This window comes from Saccopteryx bilineata, chromosome 2 (assembly GCF_036850765.1).
Source record: "Saccopteryx bilineata isolate mSacBil1 chromosome 2, mSacBil1_pri_phased_curated, whole genome shotgun sequence".
In the NCBI taxonomy this organism is placed as follows: Eukaryota; Metazoa; Chordata; class Mammalia; order Chiroptera; family Emballonuridae; genus Saccopteryx; species Saccopteryx bilineata.
In genome coordinates, this window is record NC_089491.1 from 65,407,631 (window position 1) to 65,429,922 (window position 22,292).

The following is a 22,292-nucleotide window of genomic DNA, read 5'->3' on the forward strand; positions in this document are numbered from 1 at the left end:
CTGACTGGAAATCAAAACGTGGCAACCATGATGTATCAGGATGATGACTCCAACCAACTGAGCTACTTAGCCTGGGCAGCAATTGAACTTAATTTCCAGACCCTTTTCCTTATCCCAAAATGAGGTGGGGGTGTGTGTGTCCAAAAGATACCTCATTAACATAACAAAAGACCTTAACCACACTCTGCATTTAGGAAATTTCAAGAGTTTTGGAGTTGTGGATGATGAACATCAAATATCTTATAAATTACAATATTGCACCATAGGAATACAATTCCTATTATCTCATCCTCTTATGAGGAAACAAGGCCCTAGTTCATCATTTACTTTAAAGAAGTCAGTGTGAATTCAAGTCATTTCCTCTCATGCTATCATTTGCTTAAAGACCTTTTGCAATGGGTCTTATGTAAGAAAAAATGCAGGAGTTCCTTTGGTGATGTTTATTTAAAGAAACCATTAAATACAAGCTAGACTTGAATGGCAGGATCATTTGTGTATGGAGAAGCTGGGGCTAGAAATGCATCATATCTTTCAGAGTGACAGAAAGAGGGTTAATAAATGAAAAACACCCTACACAGTTGGTTAAAGGCTACTTTTTTTGGCCTCACCTCCTATCCCTGGCCCCCTCCTTCACTGTCCTCCAGCCACAGTGACTTCTTTCCTGGTTCCTGAACTTGCCAAGCACATTCACTTGAGGGTCTTAGCCTCTTTGCTAGTCCCTCTGCCTAAAACTTTTTTCCAAGATAGTCATAGGTCTGGCTCATTTTCATACTTCAGATCTCTGCTGAAATGTCAGTTACTGTGGAAGGTCTTTTCTGGCCTCCCTCACTAAAACAGCCTGCTCACTTTCCCTCCCTCCCTCCCTCCCTTCCTCCCTCCCTTCCTCCCTTCCTTCCTTCCTCCCTCCCTCCCTTCCTCTTCTCTTTCTCTTTCTTTCTGTCTTTCCCCTCCTTCCTTTTTTCTTTTCTTTCTTTTTCTTTTTTTAGTGGCAATTACATACCCACACAGTATACATTTAAGGCTTTTTTTATAACTTTATCAGAATACTAGCTCCAGTATGCAAGGAGTAAGCAATTAGTGATCACATAGCATCCTTAGGCGCCTACTGCCCGGCACCCAGTAGGTGCTCTGTAAATATTTGTTGAATGCATGAATGAAGCTCTTTGGGAAGTTGGAAATTGTTTCTACTCAATTACCCAGGCCTTGCTGTCAATCCGCAGGTAGCTGGGAGCCTCATCCCAACCTCATCGCTTTCTAGCAGAGTGACGAATTGGAGTCGGGCGCTCGGGTTTGCGCTACCACGTAACTGTGCGGGTGAGCGCGTTGCCCCAACCTTCGGCGCCTCTCGGCCTATAGACCAAGACTGGGAAAGCACAGGTTTGCTGCACCCGGAACGTGGAAGCAAAGGCGGAAAGGAGACAGCAGTGCGCGGGCGGGGAAAGTGGGCTGTGCCAGGCTGCGCGCAGGGGGCGCCTTCCCGGTCGGCTGACTCATTCCCAGCCGCCTCCGCTGATGGCGGCGCCCACACACTGTCATGTTGGGGAGGGCTGTCCTCGCTAGCCCCCGCCAGCTCAGCTTCTCCACGCGCTGCGGCCCTGGGGCGGTCCCGGGAATCTCCGCGCGCGCCCGCCAGCTTCGCTTGAGGCCACGGTCCGGCCTGGGCCCCACGTCGGTCCCGCGGCGCGCGCCGGGAGAAGCGCGGCCCGGGCGGAGCGGCGCACGCGCAGTCCGGGGGCGCGCTCCAGCCCCCGCTCCCGCCCCCACCTGGCTCAGACCCGGCCTCAGTCAGCAGTAAACTGGCTGTTCGGGTGAAGGCTGGCCCGTAGGCTAAGTCAGGGTGTCGCCTGCGGCTCCGAGGAAGCTGGGTGGCCGGGGAGAGGGTGGAGACGACGCCTGTGACGGGCTTCCCGGCTGCCTGAATTAAGGGTGGTGTGGGCTGCAGGAAGTAGAGAGGAAGAGCCGCAGAAGGAGGCAGCAGCGGCGATAGTGAACGGCCTCCCTGGGCGCTGACCGGCTCGCTTGGGTGTTCGCGCCGCCGCCTCGACCGCTCGGCTCCTGGGCCAGCACTTGCGGCGCGCGCCGGGGCGAAGAGCTGCTGCCGCGGCGCAGGGAGAGGCCCGGTCCTCGCCGCCGAGGGATGTGAGTGCGAGCCGCGGTCGCACGGGAGGGACCCGGAGGTCCCAGCCTGGCGGACGCTCGGACCCGTGCCGGCTCCCGGGGCTTGGCAGACCGCGGCCGGCCGGAGTCGCCCGGTAGGAGCAGCCCCTGTGGGCTTGGGGGCGCGTCCTCGTCGCCCGACCGCGCAGCGGGTGCGTTTTATTGCCGTCTATTCTCTGGGCGGGGGACAGCGGTTGTCTCCCCACTATCCTCCCACCTTCTGACCCCCGCTTTCCCCTGCTCGTGGCAGCGAGCTTGACAGCAGGAAAATCTCCCTGTTTGTAGGGAAACAAGAGTGTTTTGCTGTTGATATTTGCATGTTTGCGAGCCTAATATCCACCCCCACCCTTTACTACCCCTCTTTAAAATTCTCTAGACACCTCAACAGCCCAGAAAGGAACATGTCTTTCCCTCGGATTTCTGAGGTAGTGACTGCTTCTGCTTCTTCTTTTTTAGGTTGCCTTAACAGGCAAGGGAACAAGATGTGAACTGTTTTTCTTCAGCAGAAACAAGAGGCCCTTCCTCCCCCAGCCGCGAAGGTGAGTGTGCGATCCGGCGGCCGGCCTTCGCCGCTGCGGTAAAGGTGAGGGGGTCACGAGCCGTGGGAGCGCGCCCAGGGAGGTGCAAGCGTGTGTGGGCACGCCGGCTCCGTCGCTCCCCTTCCCGAAAATGGCAGTGCTGAACTTTTAATGTTGGTCTGGGAGGTTATCTTGGGGGTGTGTATCTTGGGTCCTGGATCTTTTAAGATACATTTATTGTTTCTTTCTCTGCTGATTATGGAAATAATTCATCTTTGCAGGAAAAAAAAAACCCCACGTTGTCAGTCACCCTTTCCTTTAAGCAGCCAGAGATTCTTACTCTTCAAAGAGGAACATTTTCTAGTACTGAGAGATACGTACTGAGAGAACACGTTTTTAGTTGTTCCTGCCTGTTTCTGCCACTACACTGAATGCTTCCTGGATAGTTTTATCTCCCTGAGTTTGCTGTCGGTTGAGTTTACCCAGTTTGCTTTCCGGTGGTTATTAATCTGTCAGGAGAAACTCCTTTTCGCGAATGAAAGAAGAGAGGCAGCTGAGGTGTTTCATACAGAGTGGGGAGGAGAAATTGAGAGAAGGAAACCAGAAGTATGCATAAGAGAGATGACGATTGCTTTTGGTTTCATAATAGGTTTGCACAAGTGAGTTGTTGGGCTACTGCAAATATTCTGATATAGTATCTTGCAGATTTGAAGATGAATAATCAACCTTTAGCTTCCCTCTTCCCACCCCCTTCACCTTTTGCAGCTTCTAGTGGGAGAATCATTTCCTTGTATATGCACGTATCTTTTAGTGTGTAACAAATATACCTGCAAACTGGATGTGTCCCAGTGCTTGCCTTAAGAGTATACGTATTTACCTGTATAGGAAAGCTGTGTACTTGCTGACTAGATACGTACAAAATGCATGTTTTTGCCTTAATTGAATGTCCTGCGTTTGGAGTTTATATGGTGTTTTAGGGACCATTTAAGGCAGGGGTCGGGAACCTATGGCTCGTGAGCCAGATGTGGCTCTTTTGATGGCTGCATCTGGCTCGCAGACAAATCTTTAATAAAAAAAATAATAACGTTAAAAATATAAAACATTCTCATGTATTACAATCCATTCATTTCCTACCGCTCATGTTCATGGTTGCGGGTGGCTGGAGCCAATCACAGCTGTCCTCCGGGACAACACCAAATTTTTATTGGATGATGCGTGAAGTACACGGTGGGGGGGGGGGGAGGGGGGTGTCGTATCTCACAGAATTACAATTTAAAATATTTATATATGTATATGTGGCGTTTTTGGCTCTCTCAGCCAAAACGGTTCCCGACCCCTGATTTAAGGAATAGTTTGGAGGACCATTTAAGGATCATTTACTGTTGTTTCCTGGTAATTTGAGACAGGTGTCTCAGGTCTAGGAAGGGAACTAGTATCTTTTCTTTACCTTTGCCTGACTGTTACTGAAAGATGGGATGGATGCTTCTGAGACAGAACAGGAAACAGCACTGGCTTTGCAATCAGATCTGGGTTTGAATCCTGGTGTTGTATTATTTAAAATCTCTTTGAACTTCACTTTTCTTTCTTTTTCTTTTCTTTTTCCTTCTCTTCCAAGTGAGAGTAGGGGAGGTAAACTCCCGCATGTGCTGACTCCCGATGAGTGCTCTGCCCATCTGGGGCCCTGCTTGCAACAAGCTATTTCTAGTGCCTGAGTTGGATGCCCCACAGAGCCATCCTCAGCAGGCTCAGTGTGCTTGAGCCAATCCAGCCGTGGCTGTGGGAGAGGGAGAAGAGAGAGAAGGGGGAGGGGTGGAGAAGCAAATGGTCAATTCTCCTGTGTGTCCTGGCCAGGAATCAAACCTGGGACATCCACATGCCTGGCCGACGCTCTACTACTGAGCAAACCTGCCAGGGCCTCACTTTTCTTATGATTGTTGTGAAAGTTGAATAAGATTATACATGCAAAGTAGTATATTGGCTACTATCATTGCTGGGCAGGCCAAGAGATTCAGAGAAGGCAGAATGACTCTGCATAAGCTGATCTGCAGTGACCAGTGTTTCTTCCTCTTTAGTATGAGGAGAAAGAAGACTTTTAGGTCTTTAACTGATTAAGGGATTTTATAGCCTTTTTATGGAAAGGTTGTTTTCACCTCTTTGACACCCTTTTCTACACTGTGCTGCCCCCACCTACTATTGTTCTGCCCTCTTGTGGTTAAATGTGCTAAGAATTTTCATTTGTTTTTCTGATATTGCATTTTTTTGGTCTCTTTTTAAGCCCCTTCCCTTTAATTTACTCCAGTTGCCCAAATTGTGTGCTGAGGCCCAGAGTACCAATAAACTCAGGCCTGAACCATTCATTTGAAGTAGTTCACAGTTTCAACATTAAATGAAAACATTCCTTTCTACAATGTCATGACTTTGCAAAGCTGTATTAGAGGTTGCTCTAATAAAAAACAAATACTGTATGAAAATCAATGATACAGGCAATGAGAGTGTGATGGTATCCGATTTAATTCCAAAGTTTGCAAAGTTGTACAGTGCTCAGCAATCACTAAGTTGTAAGGACCTTAACACTTAAATGCTTTGACCCTACCTACTTTTATTTCTTTTGGCTTAGAGGTCCTGGGGAAAAATTACTAAGACTGGATTTGAAAACCTCTGCCATAGCTTTTCTTTTTTTTCTTTTATTGAATGTATTAGGGTGACATTATTTAATATAATTATGTAGCTTTCCAGTGTAAAATTCTGTAGTACATCATCTGTACACTGCATTGTGTGTTCTGCACACCAAGTCAAGTCTCCTTCATCACCATGTATTCCCCCTGTACCCTCTTCTACTTTCTCCCACCCCCTTTCTCTCTGTTGTCTGTTTATGAGGTTTTGTTTTTGTTATCTTTTTGCTTAATTCCTTCACCATTTTCACCCAGGCTCCCTACTCCCTCCCTTCTGACAGCTGTCAGTCTGTTCTCTGTATCTATGAGTCTGTTTCTATTTTGTTAGTTTATTTTGTTCATTTTGGTTGGCTTTTCTGATTTTAAAAAAAAATGTATTTTTAATGGAAAAACCATATTTTTTTTTCTTTTCCAAGTGAGAGGAGGTGAGATACAGAGACAGACTCCTGCATGCACCTTGACTGGGTTCCACCTAGCACCACCCATCTGGGGCCTATGCTCTCTGCCCATCGGAGGCCGTGCTCACAATCAAGCTACTTTTAATACCTGAGGTGGACGCTCCATGGAGCCATCCTCAGTGCCTGGGGCCAGTGCTCTTGAACCAATTAAGCCATGGCTGTGGGAGGAGAAAATAGAGAAAGAGAGAAAGGGAAGGGGGAGAGTGACACAGATGGTTGCTTCTCCTCTGTGCCCTGACTGGGAATCAAACCTGGGACATCCACATGCCGGGCTGATGCTCCACCGCTTAGCCAACCAGCCAGGGCTGAAAAACTGTATTTAAAATTTTTTTAAAAATTTTATTGATTTTTAGAGAGGGCTGAGAGAGAGAGAAAGGTAGGGGGAGAAGTGGGAAGCATCAACTGAAAGTTGCTTCCCGTATGTGCCTTGACTTGGCAACCCTGGGGCTTTGAACTGACGACTCAGCATTCCACACCAATGCTTTATCCATTTCACCGCCACAGGTCAGGTGAAAAACTGTATTTTTTTAAAGTTGATCACTTATTGATTCCCTTTCTCTACCAAAAATATTGATATAATTAATGATAAAAGACTAGTGTCAGCTGATCATGACTTAATATACACTATTTCCTTTCCTATTTGTCTTTTTTTTTTTTTTGTATTTTTCTGAAGCTAGAAACGGGGAGAGAGTCAGACAGACTCCCGCATGCGCCCAACCGGGATCCACCCGGCACGCCCACCAGGGGCGATGCTCTGCCCACCAGGGGACGATGTTCTGCCCCTCTGGGGCATCGCTCTGTTGCGACCAGAGCCACTCTAGCGCCTGGGGTAGAGGCCAAGGAGCCATCCCCAGTGCCCGGGCCATCTTTGCTCCAATGGAGCCTTGGCTGCGGGAGGGGAAGAGAGAGACAGAGAAGAAGGAGAGGGGGAGGGGTGGAGAAGCCGATGGGCGCTTCTCCTGTGTGCCCTGGCCGGGAATCGAACCCAGGACTTCTGCACGCCAGGCTGACGCTCTACCACTGAGCCAACTGGCCAAGGCTCCTATTTGTCTTTAAAGTTTCTGCCCAGTTCTTTCATTTTAAAACTACAGGGGGTGCTCGGGTTACAACATAATTCTATATCTATGACAGTGACAAGTAAGTCACAACACACCCCAGCTTAAGTCACTTACCTATCCTAACACAGTTGTAAAATCATAATCTAGAATGTAAAAATACAACTGAGCCACAGATAAAGGATAAGAACATAAATATACTGTACTGTACATTGTACTGTAGTAACAGAAAAAATGACCAAAAAAATGAGTGTTAAAAAAAAAGTGCGATGCTAACAGCATAAGCCGAAACACTCACGTGTCAATTTTTTAAAGTTTTTATGGGAGTGAGTGTCGTAAACTTGAAATGTTGTATGTTGAGACTGTCGTAACCTGAGGACCCCTGTAATCTTGTTGCTCATTTGTCATTATAGTCACAGTACTGGTCTTCTAGTATGAAAAAAAAAATATTTTTAAAGACTTTATTTATTGGTTTTACAAAGGGAGGGGATGGAGTGAGGAGTATCAACTCATAGTTGCTTCACTTTAGTTGTTAATTGATTGCTTGTTGTATGTGCCTTGACCAGGCAAGCCCAGGTTTTCGAATTGGTGACCCCAGCATTCCAGGTTCATGCTTTATCTACTGCGCCACAGCAGGTCAGGCTATCTTCTACTAGTTTTGACCATCTTCTCAAACTCAGCTTGGCCCAGATGAAAATCATTTTATATCCTTTTGTAATTTCCTTCTCTCCTTGTTATATAGGATTTAAATTATGCATTTTAAAAACACCTCTTTCATTAACCACTTATATTAACCCATTTAACATGGCCTGACCATATTTCTTTTGTCTATCTCTGCTTCCCCCACCTTACCATCTGAATTCCAGGACTCACTTCCTCAGCCTAGATTATTGAAAGTCATAGCAACCTCTCAGAATCTCTTCCTCCTAGTTATCCTTAATAAAAATGTCACTCTAATACTCCTTATTGTGGCATTCTCTTGCCCCCATATCTTCAATGGCTTCCCACTTTATACCTATTCAACTTCTATTTTCTGGCTTTCAAGATACTCTTATTAATCTCTGCCCTATTTATTTCAGTCTTTTGTGTAAGGACCCTCAGCAAGCATTCTCTGCTATCATCTTGCAAGCCATTTCCCACATTTTCTAATAGAAGCTGTACTTATTCCATCTTTTAACTTTTATTCATGTTTTTCCACTAAGCCCAGTTCTGTATCCTATTACACTACTTACTAGGTGTGAATTATAGTATTTTTTTTCATAGATTTGTAGTGAAAATTAATACATGAATGTCCTTAAGACCAGTTCCTGGCACATTAATCACACCTTAAGTTTTAGCTAATATTATTGTAATTATTTATTACCACTACTACTATTCCTACTGTTATTATAACTACCAGTTAAAATTCTGCCTCATTTGTGAAACTAATTCACTAAATACTATTTTTTCCTCTCTATATTTCTTTTTAATTTTTATTTATTTATTTATTTTTTAAGTGAGAGGAGGAGAGATAGTGAGATGGACTCCCGCATTCGTCCTCACTGGGATCTACCCAGCAACCCCCATCTGAGGCTGATGCTTGCAACTAAGCTATTTTTAGCACCTGTGGCAGAAGCTCCACGGAGCCATCCTCAGCACCTGGGGCTTATGTGCTCAAATCAGTCAAGCCATGGCTGTGGTAGGGGAAGAGAGATTTAAACAAGAGGGGAAGAGGAGGGGAGGAGAGGAGAAGAGAAGCAGATAGTCATTTCTTCTGCGTGCCCTGACCGGGAATTGAACCCAGGACATCCACATGCCAGGTTGACATTCTACCACTGAGCCAACCAGGCAGGGCCCTCTCTATATTTATATAGTCCTTTTAGTCTTTAGAAAATCTTTGCATAGTTTATATGTACAGACACCATGCTTTGGTCATTTGATAGTTATTGCTCTAGTGTTAACCATATTTTTTTCAAATTGATTGTATTTGATGAACAATTCCTGGATAAAGAAAAGCACATACGCACAGATATGATTTTGCATAAGTGGAAGGAACTTATATATTGATAGTAAGTAAACTAAGGCAAACTATGCATGACATGTTCGGAGAACAGTACATAAAACAACTTGACTGAAATGAAGGTTTGTGTGGGAGAGTAGTAAGAAATCAGGTTGAAAATGTAGGTTGGAATTAGATTATGGATGCTTTTAAGAGTCCGGATGAGAAGACTGTACTTTACTCCATAGTAATAGAGAAGCGTTAAAAATTTTGGATTGAGAAAGAGCTTGCTAAAAGAAATATTTTGAATTGTATGAATTGGAGTGAGAAGTGATAGAGTAGGGAAATATTCTAGGTCTGAAGTAATGAGGATTTGCATTTAGTGGAAATAAGACTGGCAAGATGTCACACAAGACTTTATTGTGGATTGGATAGGAAAGGAGGATATAGGAGTGAGGAAGAAGAGTGATCAAAGCTGACTTTGAGAGTTTGATCTTCAGTAATAGAAGAAGTGAAGAATGTTGCAACTCCAAGATATTTGAGAGCATCTGGACCACAATGAAGACATTTTATGCATTAGGAATATGAGACCCAGACAGATGTAAAAATGTGCCCAAAGTTACTCATCTGGTTAGTGATAAGGAAAGAAATGAAATGTTAGTGGCAGTATTGACAGAAATAGGTATAAAAGGATTAGTAACTGGTTGAGGAGATATAGATATAAGCTGGACTTATCTTTTGGATATGTTGAATTGAGTTTAAGTTGACAGTGGGGTTACCAAGTGAAAATAGCCAGTAAGTGGGATATATAACTAGAACTTGGTAGAGGAATTTAAAGCTGGGACTGTGGTGTTCAGAGTGAAGAGCAGTAGACCTGAAATTGAACCTGGGGAATTGGCTGTAATTAGAAACTGGGTGAAAGAATTGGCAAAGGAGACAAAGAAGGACAGTTAATATGAGAAGCAAGTAGATGGGTAGGTTAAGAAGGTGAGAATGAGTAACATGTTGATCGTTGTTGATCACTGCCAGCAAATGAGAAGAATCAGAACTGAAAAAAGGCTTTAAAACTGTGTACTAGTGTTGTACCTGCTCTGAAGTCTAGAAAAGCAGAAGAAAGAACATTGCTTATAGTTTTCTCATGCAGAAGTAACTGCTATTAATATTTTGTTCTTTTTAGTGTGACACGATCTTTGGATTTGACAATTGGCTAAACAATGGAGACTTCTATCCAAAGCTCTTATGACTGGGACTAATGATGAGAATTTTGGGCATAATAAAGCCTGGGAGGTATTTTTGAGTGTTTCTCATTTTTCGGTGTCTTTTCATTTCACACTATGCAGGTACTGCTATTCCTTGTGGACATTAACCCTGCATTTATATTAGTTAAGTAGACATTCAGAGATTAGCATTAGACATTCAGTGATCTAGTGGGTTAGACAAGTGATCTTTGGGTGCTATTGTACTGATAAAATCTGAACAAAATTATAAGGTATGAGTTTCTAACAGGAAAGAGATTCTTTGTAGATAACTGAAGTTAGCATGATTAAGAGTGTTCAAATTTGGAGAACTGGAAAGGGCAAAAGAAAGCATTATCTGTTTTTGAAACCTGTGCAGTATGGCTACCAGATGTAGACTAGGTTGGAATAGTCCATGGGCTATTTGTTTTGCTTGAATGCTTATTTTGATTTTTCCAAGGACATCTTTCAGTCTGCGTTTTGCTATCAGTCCTTGGGAATAGGGTATTCATTATTGCTTACTAAATGATTTTAGTTTAATAAATTCTGCTTATGAAATATGCCAGTAGGTAATATTTTTGTAATGTGAAAGGTAATGTGATGTGAGGAGGTATAGTGGTTTGGAAATCAGGAGGTCATTGACTGACTCTGCTGTCAACATGGTGTGTGATTTTGATCCAGTCATATAATCATTGAGACTTATATTTTCCTTATTTTGAAAATGAGAAATGAAGTAAGTAATTTTTTTAAACTTTATTTTAAAAGGGTGGAATCACATGGTAAAATATGTATAAATTTCATAGCAGTGTCTTTTGGTGTTTACCTCTATATTTCTAAATAACAATCTACCACAGTATCTCCTCTTTCTCATCCTGTGTCTGTACTTATACTCTGCCCTTTCCCCCTTTGCAAGTCTTCTCCATCTGCTTGTATAGAGGCATCCATCCCCTTTTGCGTTCAAGAACTTTGCCTGTATATTTTCCCCTCTTTTTCCTGTATTCTCTTTTTCTCTCTATAAGATCATTTCCATTAGTATGTAGTCTGGCTGCTATTGCTGCATGACATGACTAGCCCCAAATTTGCTGATGTAAAACAACTACTTTATTAGACTCATAGATATAAATATTATGGGTCAGTAATTCAGATGGGACACACCAATGTTGGCTTGTTTCTACTCCACAATGTCTAGGGCCTCAGTTGGGAAGACTTGTTGGCTGGGGGTGACCTGAAGTTAAGGGACTGGAATTATCCAGAGGTCTCTTCACTTACATGACTGGTATAGTTGATGCTGGCAATTAACCAAGATCTCATCTAGGGCTGTTAACTGGAGCATAGCCTGGACTTCCTTATAGCATGGGAGGTGGCCATGAGACAGTTGACTTTCTAACTTGGTGAGCCAGGGTTTAAAATCAACTGTTTTTTTTTGTTTTTTTTTTCATTTTTCTGAAGCTGGAAACAGGGAGAGACAGACAGACTCCCGCATGCGCCCGACCGGGATCCACCTGGCACGCCTACCATGGGGCGATGCTCTGCCCATCCTGGGCGTCGCCATGTTGCGACCAGAGCCACTCTAGCGCCTGGGGCAGAGGCCACAGAGCCATCCCCAGCGCCTGGGCCATCTTTGCTCCAATGGAGCCTTGGCTGCGGGAGGGGAAGAGAGAGACAGAGAGGAAGGCGCGGCGGAGGGGTGGAGAAGCAAATGGGCACTTCTCCTATGTGCCCTGGCCGGGAATCGAACCCGGGTCCTCCGCACGCTAGACCGACGCTCTACCACTGAGCCAACCGGCCAGGGCTCCTAAAATCAACTGTTTTGTTGAACATGCCATTGAGGGGGTGGAGAGTGAAGGATTAGACCCACTTATTTGTTTATTTTTTTTGGAGTACATTTATTAAAGCTTGGGACAGTGAAACAAGGACAGGGTTTGGTTAAAAGAAACAACAGGAGAGAGCCAAGGCAGGGCTGCTCCGGCTCTCTGAGAAGTCAGAGAAAAGGGGGCTCTAGAGACAGGTTCCGAGGGTGAGCCTGGGAGAAGCTGCTACTGCGCATTGCTCCCCTGGTTGCAACTCTTGTGGGGACTCTTGTGGGGACTCTTAAGAGTTTAGGAGATGCACACCTGTGGGGGAAGAAGAAGAGGAAGGGAAATACGTGGGTATGCTCCCAGGAGGGGAAGCGCTAGACTCCGCTTATTAATAGGAGGTTGGCAAAGTCATATTGTGGAAAAAAAACATGTGGGACAGGAGATATTGTTAATGACCATCTCTGGACAATACTATTGCTATAGTTTTCCCTTTTTTCATACTTCATATCCTTTCCACATCCAAAATACATGCAAAATATACTAAGCTCCTCCTCAGAGACCTCTAATTCATATCCCATTATGACATCAACTCAAAATCTGGTATGGCATCATCTAAATCAGGTCCAGATACAGATAAGGGTCCTTGGGTATGGTTTCTTGAGAATGATAGCTCTTTAACTAAAGACCTGTGAAGAGACAAATAATATGTCCCCACATAATTAACGTATAAGATTGGGAGGGCATATGTTAACCGCAGTAGACATTCCTGTTCAAAAAGAGGAGAGAGGCACATGGCAGTCTATAGTATTTCTGAAATCTGGCTGGCTACATGTTGGCAGTTTCTTGATTGGGGCTCACTCCTACTCCCTAGTTGCTCTTAGGGGACCATGGCTTGTGCTTTTGATCTTTGATTTCACATACTGAATCTTTTTTTTTTTTTTAAATAGATATGGAGAGAGGGACAGACAGGGATGGACAGACAGACAGGAAGGGAGAGAGAATGAGAAGCATCAATTTTTTGTTGTGGCACCTTAGTTGTTCATTGATTGCTTTCTCATACGTGCCTTGACTAGGGGGCTATAGCTGAGCCAGAGACTCCTTGCTCAAGCCAGTGACCTTGGGCTTCAAGCCAGCGACCTTTGGGCTCAAGCTAGTGACCATGGGGTCATGTCTGTGATCTTATGCTCAAGCCAGCGACCCTGTGCTCAAGCTGGTGAGCCCATGCTCAAGCTGGCGACCTTAGGGCTTGGGACCTGGGTCCTCTGAGTCCCAGGCTGATGCTCTATCCACTGCACCACCGCCTGGTCAGGCTGAATCATTTTTCCCCCACAAAAACTTACCTGTGTTTGCAACTGAGTAATGTGAGCTTGCTTCCTGCCTAGTGTGTGGTTTAGGGTTCAAAGGCCTCCTTTTATTTTATATAGTTACTGTTCCTTTCATTTTAAGCTAATGTAATTCCTTTAAAAACTTTGTAGACTTCCTGTGTATTAATTAATTCATAACAGACTTCGTCAGATAAAGGCCATACAATAAATCTCTTGTAGCAGCAATCTTTTTCCTACCTTAGGCTCCCTGTGAGGCTGCTGTGGAACAACACTCTTAAGATCCTTAGATAATCTTGTGTCTGAAAGGATCCATGAGGTTCCTTAGATTTGACTTAGATCTTGCTGAGATTTTAACAATGGATCTTACAGTCCCAGCCTAGAGTAATCGTTGCCCTGAGACCCTTTCTTACTTTAAGAACACTTTGCTGGCTGAAAACACTGTTTTGAGCCCTTTACATTTCCTTGAAATTTCACTCAAAAAGTGAATAGCTCATTCTTCAGTTCATCTCTCTGCTCCCTCGTTATAAAGGCAGCTAGAAAAAGCCAGCTGCTTCTTCAGCATTCTACCTAGAATCTCCTTAATTCATTTATTACATACAGTTGACCTTTGAACAACACTAGTTTGAACTGTGTGGGCCCACTTATATGTAGATTTCTTTTCAATAGTATATTGGAAAAGTTTTTTGGAGATTTGTGATAATTTTTAAAACTTGCAGATGAACTACATAACTTAGAAATATTGAAAAATCAGGAAAAATGTATATCATGAATGAATGCATAAATATATCTAGATACTAGTCTGTTTTATAATTTTATGATAACAAAACATACAAATCTATTATAATTTTATTTATTTTTTATTTTTTTATTTTTTTACAGAGACAGAGAGTGAGTCAGAGAGAGGGATAGACAGGGACAGACAGACAGGAACGGAGAGAGATGAGAAGCATCAATCATTAGTTTTTCATTGCGCGTTGCAACACCTTAGTTGTTCATTGATTGCTTTCTCATATGTGCCTTGACTGCGGGCCTTCAGCAGACCGAGTAACCCCCTGTTGGACCCAGCGACCTTGGGTTCAAGCTAGTAGGCTTCCGCTCAAACCAGATGAGCCCGCGCTCAAACTGGCGACCTCGGGGTCTCGAACCTGGGTCCTCTGCATCCCAGTCCGACGCTCTATCCACTGCGCCACCGCCTGGTCAGGCTACAAATCTATTATAAAAAGTTAAATTTTATCAAAACTTAGGCACACAGACACAGACTGTACATGGCACCATTCTCTGGCAAGACAAATATAAATAAGGTGAAGATGCAATATTATAACTGCATAAAATTAATTGTAGAACATACTGTGGTATTATAATAATTTCATAGCCACCTCCTGTTATTGAGATGAGCTCAAGTGTTGCAAGTATCCTCTTAAAACACTGTGTGATACTAATCATCTCCACGAGAGCAGTTCCTCTCTCCAGTAAATTGCATATCACAGTTAGTGATCTCTTATGGTTCTTGGGTATTTTTCATTGTTTACTGCAATACTGTGAGCCTAGAATAGCACCATGGGACCCATACAAAGTGCCATGTTGGAAATGCTCCTCACAAGAAATTGAATTGGTTGATATGCACCACAGATTGAGTATGCAGCTGTGGTTGCCCACCATTTCAAGATAAATGAATCCAGCAGGTGTGATGCTGTACTTTTTGCTAAATACCTGTTTATCACATAATGAAAATGCATCTTTTATGTGTGTGCACCTTTTATGTGGGAGAAAGGCATAATTATAGACTAATATATATAATTCTGAAAAAGTAAAGTTATTATTATGACAACTTAAAGCAAAAGGAAGGTAAAGGATCTAATGCCAGAGAATTTAATGCCAGCAAAGGATGATTTGATAATTTTAGAAAGAGATTTGGCGTAAAAATTATCAAGATAACAGGGGAAACGGCTTCTGTTGAATGAGCAGCAGTGGAGTTCCTGGATATCATTAAGAAAATCATTGAGGAGAAATGTATCTGCCTGAACAGATTTTTAATGCAGACACAAGTACCCTATTCGGGAAAATGCTACAAAGTACATTTATTTGTTGAGGAAGAGAAATGAATACCAGGATTTTAGAGAGGCATAGGCCAACTCTAATCAACTCTAATGCAGTCGGGTTTATGATGAGGACTGCTCCTATCTATAAGGCTGCTAACCCTTGAGTCTTGAAGACAAAAGATAAATGCCAGCTGCCAGTCTTATGATTGTACAAGAAAGCCTGGAGAACAAGAACCGTTTTTCTGGATTGGTTTTTTTTAAATTTTTTAATTTTTTTATGTTTTGTCCCTGAAGTTAGGAAGTACCTTGTCAGTAAGGGATTGCATTTTAAAGTTCTTTTGATACTGGACAATGCCCTTGGTAATTTAGCTTGAGACTTGTTTGGAGGTTCTAGCAGGGGAGCGCAGCTACTTGTATACCCTTGACTGAAGAATGGTCCTCTCCTCTAGCGGGGAAGGTTGTCCTCTTCGACCGAGCGTGCAGCTTCGGGAGGGACGCACATGGAGCGGTGAGGGAGGAAGGGGACACTCGCCTAGCCAGCCAGATCAGCTGAATCAACCCTGGTGATCAATGGGGTGACAGATGTCGCAGCCAGATCGCCCTCACATCCGCCCTTGGTAATTTAGAATGCTATGAGCTCAATGCCTAAGGCATAGAAATGGTCAATTGCCCCCAAAGACATTGTTTCTAATTCAGCCTCTAGATTGGAGAATCATAAGGACCTATGGAAAGGATTGTAAACACTGTTGAGAAGAACCCTGATAGAACATCATGAAAGTCTGGAAGGATTATACAATTGAAAATTCCATTGTTGTTATAGAAAAAGCTGTGAAAGTCATCAAGCCTGAAATAATAAATTCCTGTTGAATAAAACTGTGTCCAGATGTGCATGACTTCACAGGATTTGTGACAGAGTCAATCAAGGGAATTATGAGAGATTGCGGATATGGCAAAAAGTGGGGGGGGGTCTCAAGATACGAATCTTGGAAAAATTTAAGAGCTAATAAGCACCACACCAGAGGAATTAACAGAAGGACTTGATGGAGATGAGTGCCTCAGAACCAGTGCCACACGATGAAGAAGAAGACAGAAGCAGGGCCAGAAAACAAATTGACATTAGATAATCTGACAGAAGGGTTCTGTTTATTCAGGACTGCTTTTGACTTCTTTTACAACATGGACCCTTCCATGATACTGGCTCTGAAAGTAAACAGTGGAAGACAGATTGGTACCATGTAGAAACATTTTTAGAGAAATGAAAAAGCAGAACAACCAGACAAATCACAATCTATTTCCATAAAGTTGTATCAAGGGTGCCTGCCTCTCCTGCCTCCCTTTCCACTTCCTCCACATATTCTGCCTCTGCCACCCCTGAGGCATCAAAGCCTACACTTTTTCTCCTTAGCCTGCTCAATGTGAAGATGGAGTAGAAGATCTTGATGATGATTCACTGCCTCTTATGATGATCCACTGCCACTTACTGTGTAATAAATAATCATCAGATGACATAAACTTACTGTATTGATAAATGCAGTACTGTAAATGTATTTTCCTTATCATTTCCTTTTCTTTTTTCTAGTTTATTTTAAGAACATGTATATGAAACTTATAAAAGTATTTGTTAATTGATTATGTTATTGGTCAGGCTTCTGGTCAACAATAGGCTATTCATAGTTAAGTTTTGGGGGAGTTGAAAGTTATATGCAAATGTTTGACTGTACAGGGATCAGCACCCTTAACTCCTATATTGTTCAGGGTCAACTGTATATATTTTATTTGCCGTGTTACTGTAGCGGATAGTTTTGCCAAGCTTTCCACTACTGCATAACAAGGATCTCCTTTAATTGATCCTTCAATAGTATTTTCCTCACTTTCTTTTCAGCCTGGTCTGATAGCCTCCTTAAAGTTTATTAGGCTTCCATTAAATCTTCTCAAGGCCCTCTACTTTTGTGAACACAAACCTCAGATGGGTCTTCATTTATTCCTGGATATACTAGAATTGTCTCCTAACCCAGGGGTTCTTAATGGAATTACCTAAGCCCTGGTCAGTTGGCTCAGCAATAGAGCATTGGCCTGGCATGTGGATATTCTGGGTTTTGATTCCTGGTCAGGGCACATGGGAGAAGTGACAATTTACTTCTCTACCTCCCCCTTTCCTTTCTCTCTCTCTCTCTCTCTCCTCCTGTCCCAGAGCCTTGGCTCGAATTATTCAAGCAGTTTGGCCCTGGATTGTGAGGATGACTCCATGGCCTTGCTTTAGGTGCTGAAATAGCTGGGTTGCCCAGCAACGGAGCAGTGGCCCCAGATGAGCAGAGCCCCCTGTAAGGGGCTTGCCGGGTGGATCGGGGTCAGGTGCATGGGGAAGTCTGTGTGCCTCCCTGCTTCCTGCTTTTCACTTAAAAAATATTACCTAGTGGGCTGGTTTAAACAAATTGCTGTGCCCATTCCCAGAGTTTCTCTTTCAGGAGGTCTGGAGTGCAACCTGAGAATTTACATTTCTAACAAGTTCCCAGGTAATGCTGATGATGTTGGTTTGGGGACTAGACTGATGTAAACCAGGGTTGGCAAAGTTTTTCTAGTATTAAATATTTTATTTTATTTTTTTTTGTATTTTTCTGAAGTGAGAAGTAGAGGAAGGCAGACAGACAGACTCCTGCATGCACCCGACCGGATCCACCTGGCACACCCACCAGGGGGTGATGCTCTGCCCATCTGGGGCGTTGCTCTGTTGCAACCAGAGCCATTCTTGCGCCTGAGGCAGAGGCCATGGAGCCATCCTCAGCGCCCGGGCCAGCCTCTCCAATGGAGCCTTGGCTGCAGGAGGGGAAGAGAGAGACAGAGAGGAAGGAGGTGGGGAAGGGTGGAGAAGCAGATGGGTGCTTCTCCTGTGTACCCTTGCCGGAAATCGATCCCAGGACTTCCACACGCTGGGCCAATGCTCTACCGCTGAGCCAACCAGCCAGGGCCTAATATTTTAAATATTTTAGGCTTTGCTGGCAAGATTGTTCCTATTGCAACTACTCAATTCTGCCTTTGTGGTGCAAAAGCAACCAAGGACAATTCAAAAATGAAAGGATTTACAAAGCTTTATTTACAAACAGGCAACTGGCTGAATTTGACCTGTGATCATTTGTTTGCCAATTCCTAATTTAATGCTATTACTTGACACATTCTCTTAAAGCTACTGCCACATTTTCCACTTCTTTGAAAGGGTTGTCTGTATTTGTGTCTTACATTTATTCTCTCAAAAATTTTATTTACTCTGAACAGGTGACATGTTAAATGTTTTAGAATCTAAAAAGTAAGAAATATCTCTGTACGTATGTCAAATTTGCATGTGTAGGACCATAACTAAATTATATAGAAGAAGAATTGCTAATTTAAAAGTGATATGTGTTATTAATTTCAATAAATATTGCCAAATTGATCTCCATTGAAATGCCAGCTTTTAATTTTCTACAGCTGTTTTCAGATGGTTTGATATTTATCAATTTGAGATGTGAAAAGTGGAATCGCACCATTTTAATTTGCTTTGAATTTTTCTTTTCTGGGAACTGTTCCCTCATATTCTGGCCCATTTTCTGTCTGGTTGTTGACCTTTTACTTTGATTTGTGAGAACTCTTTCTAGACTAAAAAAAATAGCTCTGGGTTTGATAAATGAATGGTAAATCTTTTCTTCAGGTTGTCTTTTTAATCTTTTTGACTGTTTTTTTAAAGATTTTTTAAATTTATTCATTTTAGAGAGAGGACAGAGAGAGAGAGAGAGACAGAGACAGAGAGAGAGAGAGAAGGGGGGAGCAGGAAGCATCAACACCCATATGTGCCTTGACCAGGCAAGCTCAGGGTTTCAAACTGGTGACCTCAGCGTTCCTGGTCGATGTTTTTATCCACTGCACCACCACAGGTCAGGCTGACTCTGTTTATAGTGTGATTTTTATTTTTGTTGTTGCTGTGCATTCCTTTTATTACTTTATCATTCCTTTTATTACTTAAAAAAATCTACTTAGGTCCCTTCTTAATCCTGAAATTATATTTTGGAAAACTTCCATCTTTTTCTTCTTCTTTTTTTTTTTTTAATATGGACCGCTTCATGAATTTGTGTGTCATCCTTGCGCAGGGGCCATGCTAATCTTCTTTGTATTGTTCCAATTTTAGTATATGTGCTGCCAAAGCGAGCACCTTTTTCTTCTTTTAAAAAAGTTTTATTTATTAATTAGGGGTAGAGGAAGGTGGAAAGAAAGGGGGAGGGGGAACATAGATCTGTTCCTGGATGTGTCCTGACCAGGAATTGAACCAGCAACTTCTGTGCTTTGGGACAAAGCTCTAACCAACTGAGCTATCTGACAAGGGCAGCCTATTTTTTTCTTTTTGATTTATTTGGAATTTATATTGTTGCAAGGTATAAGATGGATTCAACCTTTTTCCCTGAGATGGTTGTCTAGTTGTTCAAACACTGTTTGTATTTGAAAAGATGGGATAATCCGTCTTTTCTCTGCAGCTATGAAATGGTAGGGTTTTAAATTATATAGTTGGGTCTATTTCCAGGCTTCTTTTCTAACATTGGCTGCTGTGAAACTATACTGTGATTTCTAAGTCAGGAAGTATTTCTAAATTAGTCATTTAAAATTTACATTTGTCAATGAAAGGAGCAAAAAAATTTTTCATGTGCTTCATGTGATTGACAGAACTTGCTTAACAAGTTTTTTAATACCTTTCTGGATGTGGTATATAGTGAGAAATTCAAATACAGTTTTAAATGAATAAGGTCATCCTGTAGGGTCAGTCATTTAGCTCATCAATCAGTCACTCAAGCCACTCACTCAGTGGGTTAATTGATTACTCATGGATCACTTAGTTCAGGGGTCCCCAAACTTTTTACACAGGGGGCCAGTTCACTGTCCCTCAGACCGTTGGAGGGCCGAACTATAAAAAAACTATGAACAAATCCCTAAGCACACTGCACATATCTTATTTTAAAGTAAAAAAACAAAACAGGAACAAATACAATATTTAAAATAAAGAACAGGTAAATTTAAATCAACAAACTGACCAGTATTTCAATGAGAACTATGGGCCTGCTTTTGGCTAATGAGATGGTCAGTGTCTGGTTCCATATTTGTCAATGCTAGCCGTAACAAGTGATATGACGCGCTTCCGGAGCCCTGACACGTGTGTCCCGCATCGTTGCGCTTTGTGGCGCCACCACATACAGCACACAGGATGCATCCTGTGCTCTCTCACTGACCACCAATGAAAGAGGTGCCCCTTACGGAAGTGCGGCGGGGGCCGGATAAATAGCCTCAGAGGGCCGCATGTGGCTCGCGGGCCGTAGTTTGGGGACCCCTGACTCAGTTGGTCAGTCACTTACCACCTACATACTGAAAAATCACTCAATGTTTAATCACTTATTAAATAAATCATTAATGTGACAATTATTCAATAAATACTTGATTTCAGTTTTGTGCTATGCATAGAATATAATGCTAAGATTATAATGGAAGCCATGGATATCGTTTTTATTGTCTTCATACTGTAATTTTTTTTTTGTGACAGAGAGAGAGGCAGATAGGGACAGACAAACAGGAAGGGAGAGAAATAAGAAGCATCAGTTTTTTGTTGCGGCACCTTAGTTGTTCATTGATTGCTTTCTAATATGTGCCTTGACAGGACGGGGGGCTACAGCAGAGTAAGTGACCCCTTGCTCAAGTCAGCAACCTTGGACTTCAAGCCATCAGCCATGGGGTCATGTCTGTGATCCCATGCTCAAGCCAGTGACCCTGCACTCAAGCTGGTGAGCTTGTATCTCAAGCCGGATGAGTCCATGCTCAAGCCATTGACCTCGGGTTTAGAACTTGGGTCCTCTGTGTCCCTGTCTGACACTCTATCCAGTTTGTCACTACCTGGTCAAGCATTGTCTTCATACTATTCTACTAGCTGTGTATACCATAAAGGGAGTTAGCAGCTCCCTTTAATGTCATTTCAAAGTTTTTCATTATTATTAACAGTGTTTCATAGAATTCTTTGATACACATCCTACTATTGTGCTCTTGTCCTTTTTTTTTTTTTTTTTTTTTTTTTTTTTTTTCATTTTTCTGAAGCTGGAAACAGGGAGAGACAGTCAGACAGACTCCCGCATGCACCCGACCGGGATCCACCCGGCACGCCCACCAGGGGCGAGGCTCTGTCCACCAGGGGGCGATGCTCTGCCCATCCTGGGCGTCGCCATGTTGCGACCAGAGCCACTCCAGCGCCTGGGGCAGAGGCCACAGAGCCATCCCCAGTGCCCGGGCCATCTTTGCTCCAATGGAGCCTTGGCTGCGGGAGGGGAAGAGAGAGACAGAGAGGGAAAGCGCGGCGGAGGGGTGGAGAAGCAAACGGGCACTTCTCCTGTGTGCCCTGGCCCGGAATCGAACCCGGGTCCTCCGCACGCTAGGCCGACGCTCTACCGCTGAGCCAACCGGCCAGGGCTCTTGTCCTTTTTAAATACTCTTTTCTATCCTTGCCAACAGTATTGGCAGTCTTAATTTTTGCCAGTTTAATAAGGACAAAACAATATTTCATTTTTATTTACTTTTCTCTAATTATTAATGATGTTGACCATGTCTTTATTTTAGGGAATTTTGCATTTCTTTTGTGAAATGCTTATTCATGTTCATTGTTCATGTTCTCATTGATTTGTAAGGATTATTTGTATAACTGTATTATACATTTGTAGCATGTTTTTTTCTCAATTGAGAAAAACTTGATTATGATGTTTATAACTTTATGTAGTCAAGTTTATCAGTCTTTATTTCCTCTGTTTTTTGCTTAGATATTAGGTTGGAAAGGATGTATACATGTGAAAGATTTTTTTGGTATAAAAGTAATCAAAATGGATGGATTTAAAGCACACCAAGAAATTAGTGGAAATGTCCAATTTCAAATATACAAGGAGATGAATCAGAAGAGCATTAAGAAGAGCTAAGAAAAATGATTTTTTAAAATGTCATTTTTAAAGAATTAGGATACAAATATAAAGAGAAATGAAATAAAGGCATATATAACTAATTATAGAA

At 42.8% G+C, this 22,292-nt stretch overlaps 1 protein-coding gene and 1 non-coding gene across 4 annotated transcripts in view; one reads left to right on the forward strand and one right to left on the reverse strand.

Moving 5' to 3' along the window:
• The first annotated feature begins 2,115 nt into the window (after nt 1–2,115).
• The window catches only part of JAK2 (Janus kinase 2), a 137,593-nt gene continuing 117,416 nt past the window's right edge, over nt 2,116–22,292 (forward strand). Inside the window, exons 1-2 of one of the 3 annotated variants that reach the window (XM_066257197.1) lie at nt 2,116–2,252; nt 2,614–2,696. The gene's annotated coding sequence lies outside the window, so the exon portion shown is untranslated. Of the gene's footprint in view, nt 2,310–2,613; nt 2,697–2,720; nt 2,741–22,292 lie in introns of those variants that run through there. The other 2 variants (XM_066257196.1, XM_066257198.1) reach the window with 2 other exon arrangements.
• Nucleotides 19,310–19,416, reverse strand: LOC136327892 (U6 spliceosomal RNA). Its single transcript, XR_010729951.1, has one exon. It is a non-coding gene; the product is annotated as a U6 spliceosomal RNA (small nuclear RNA).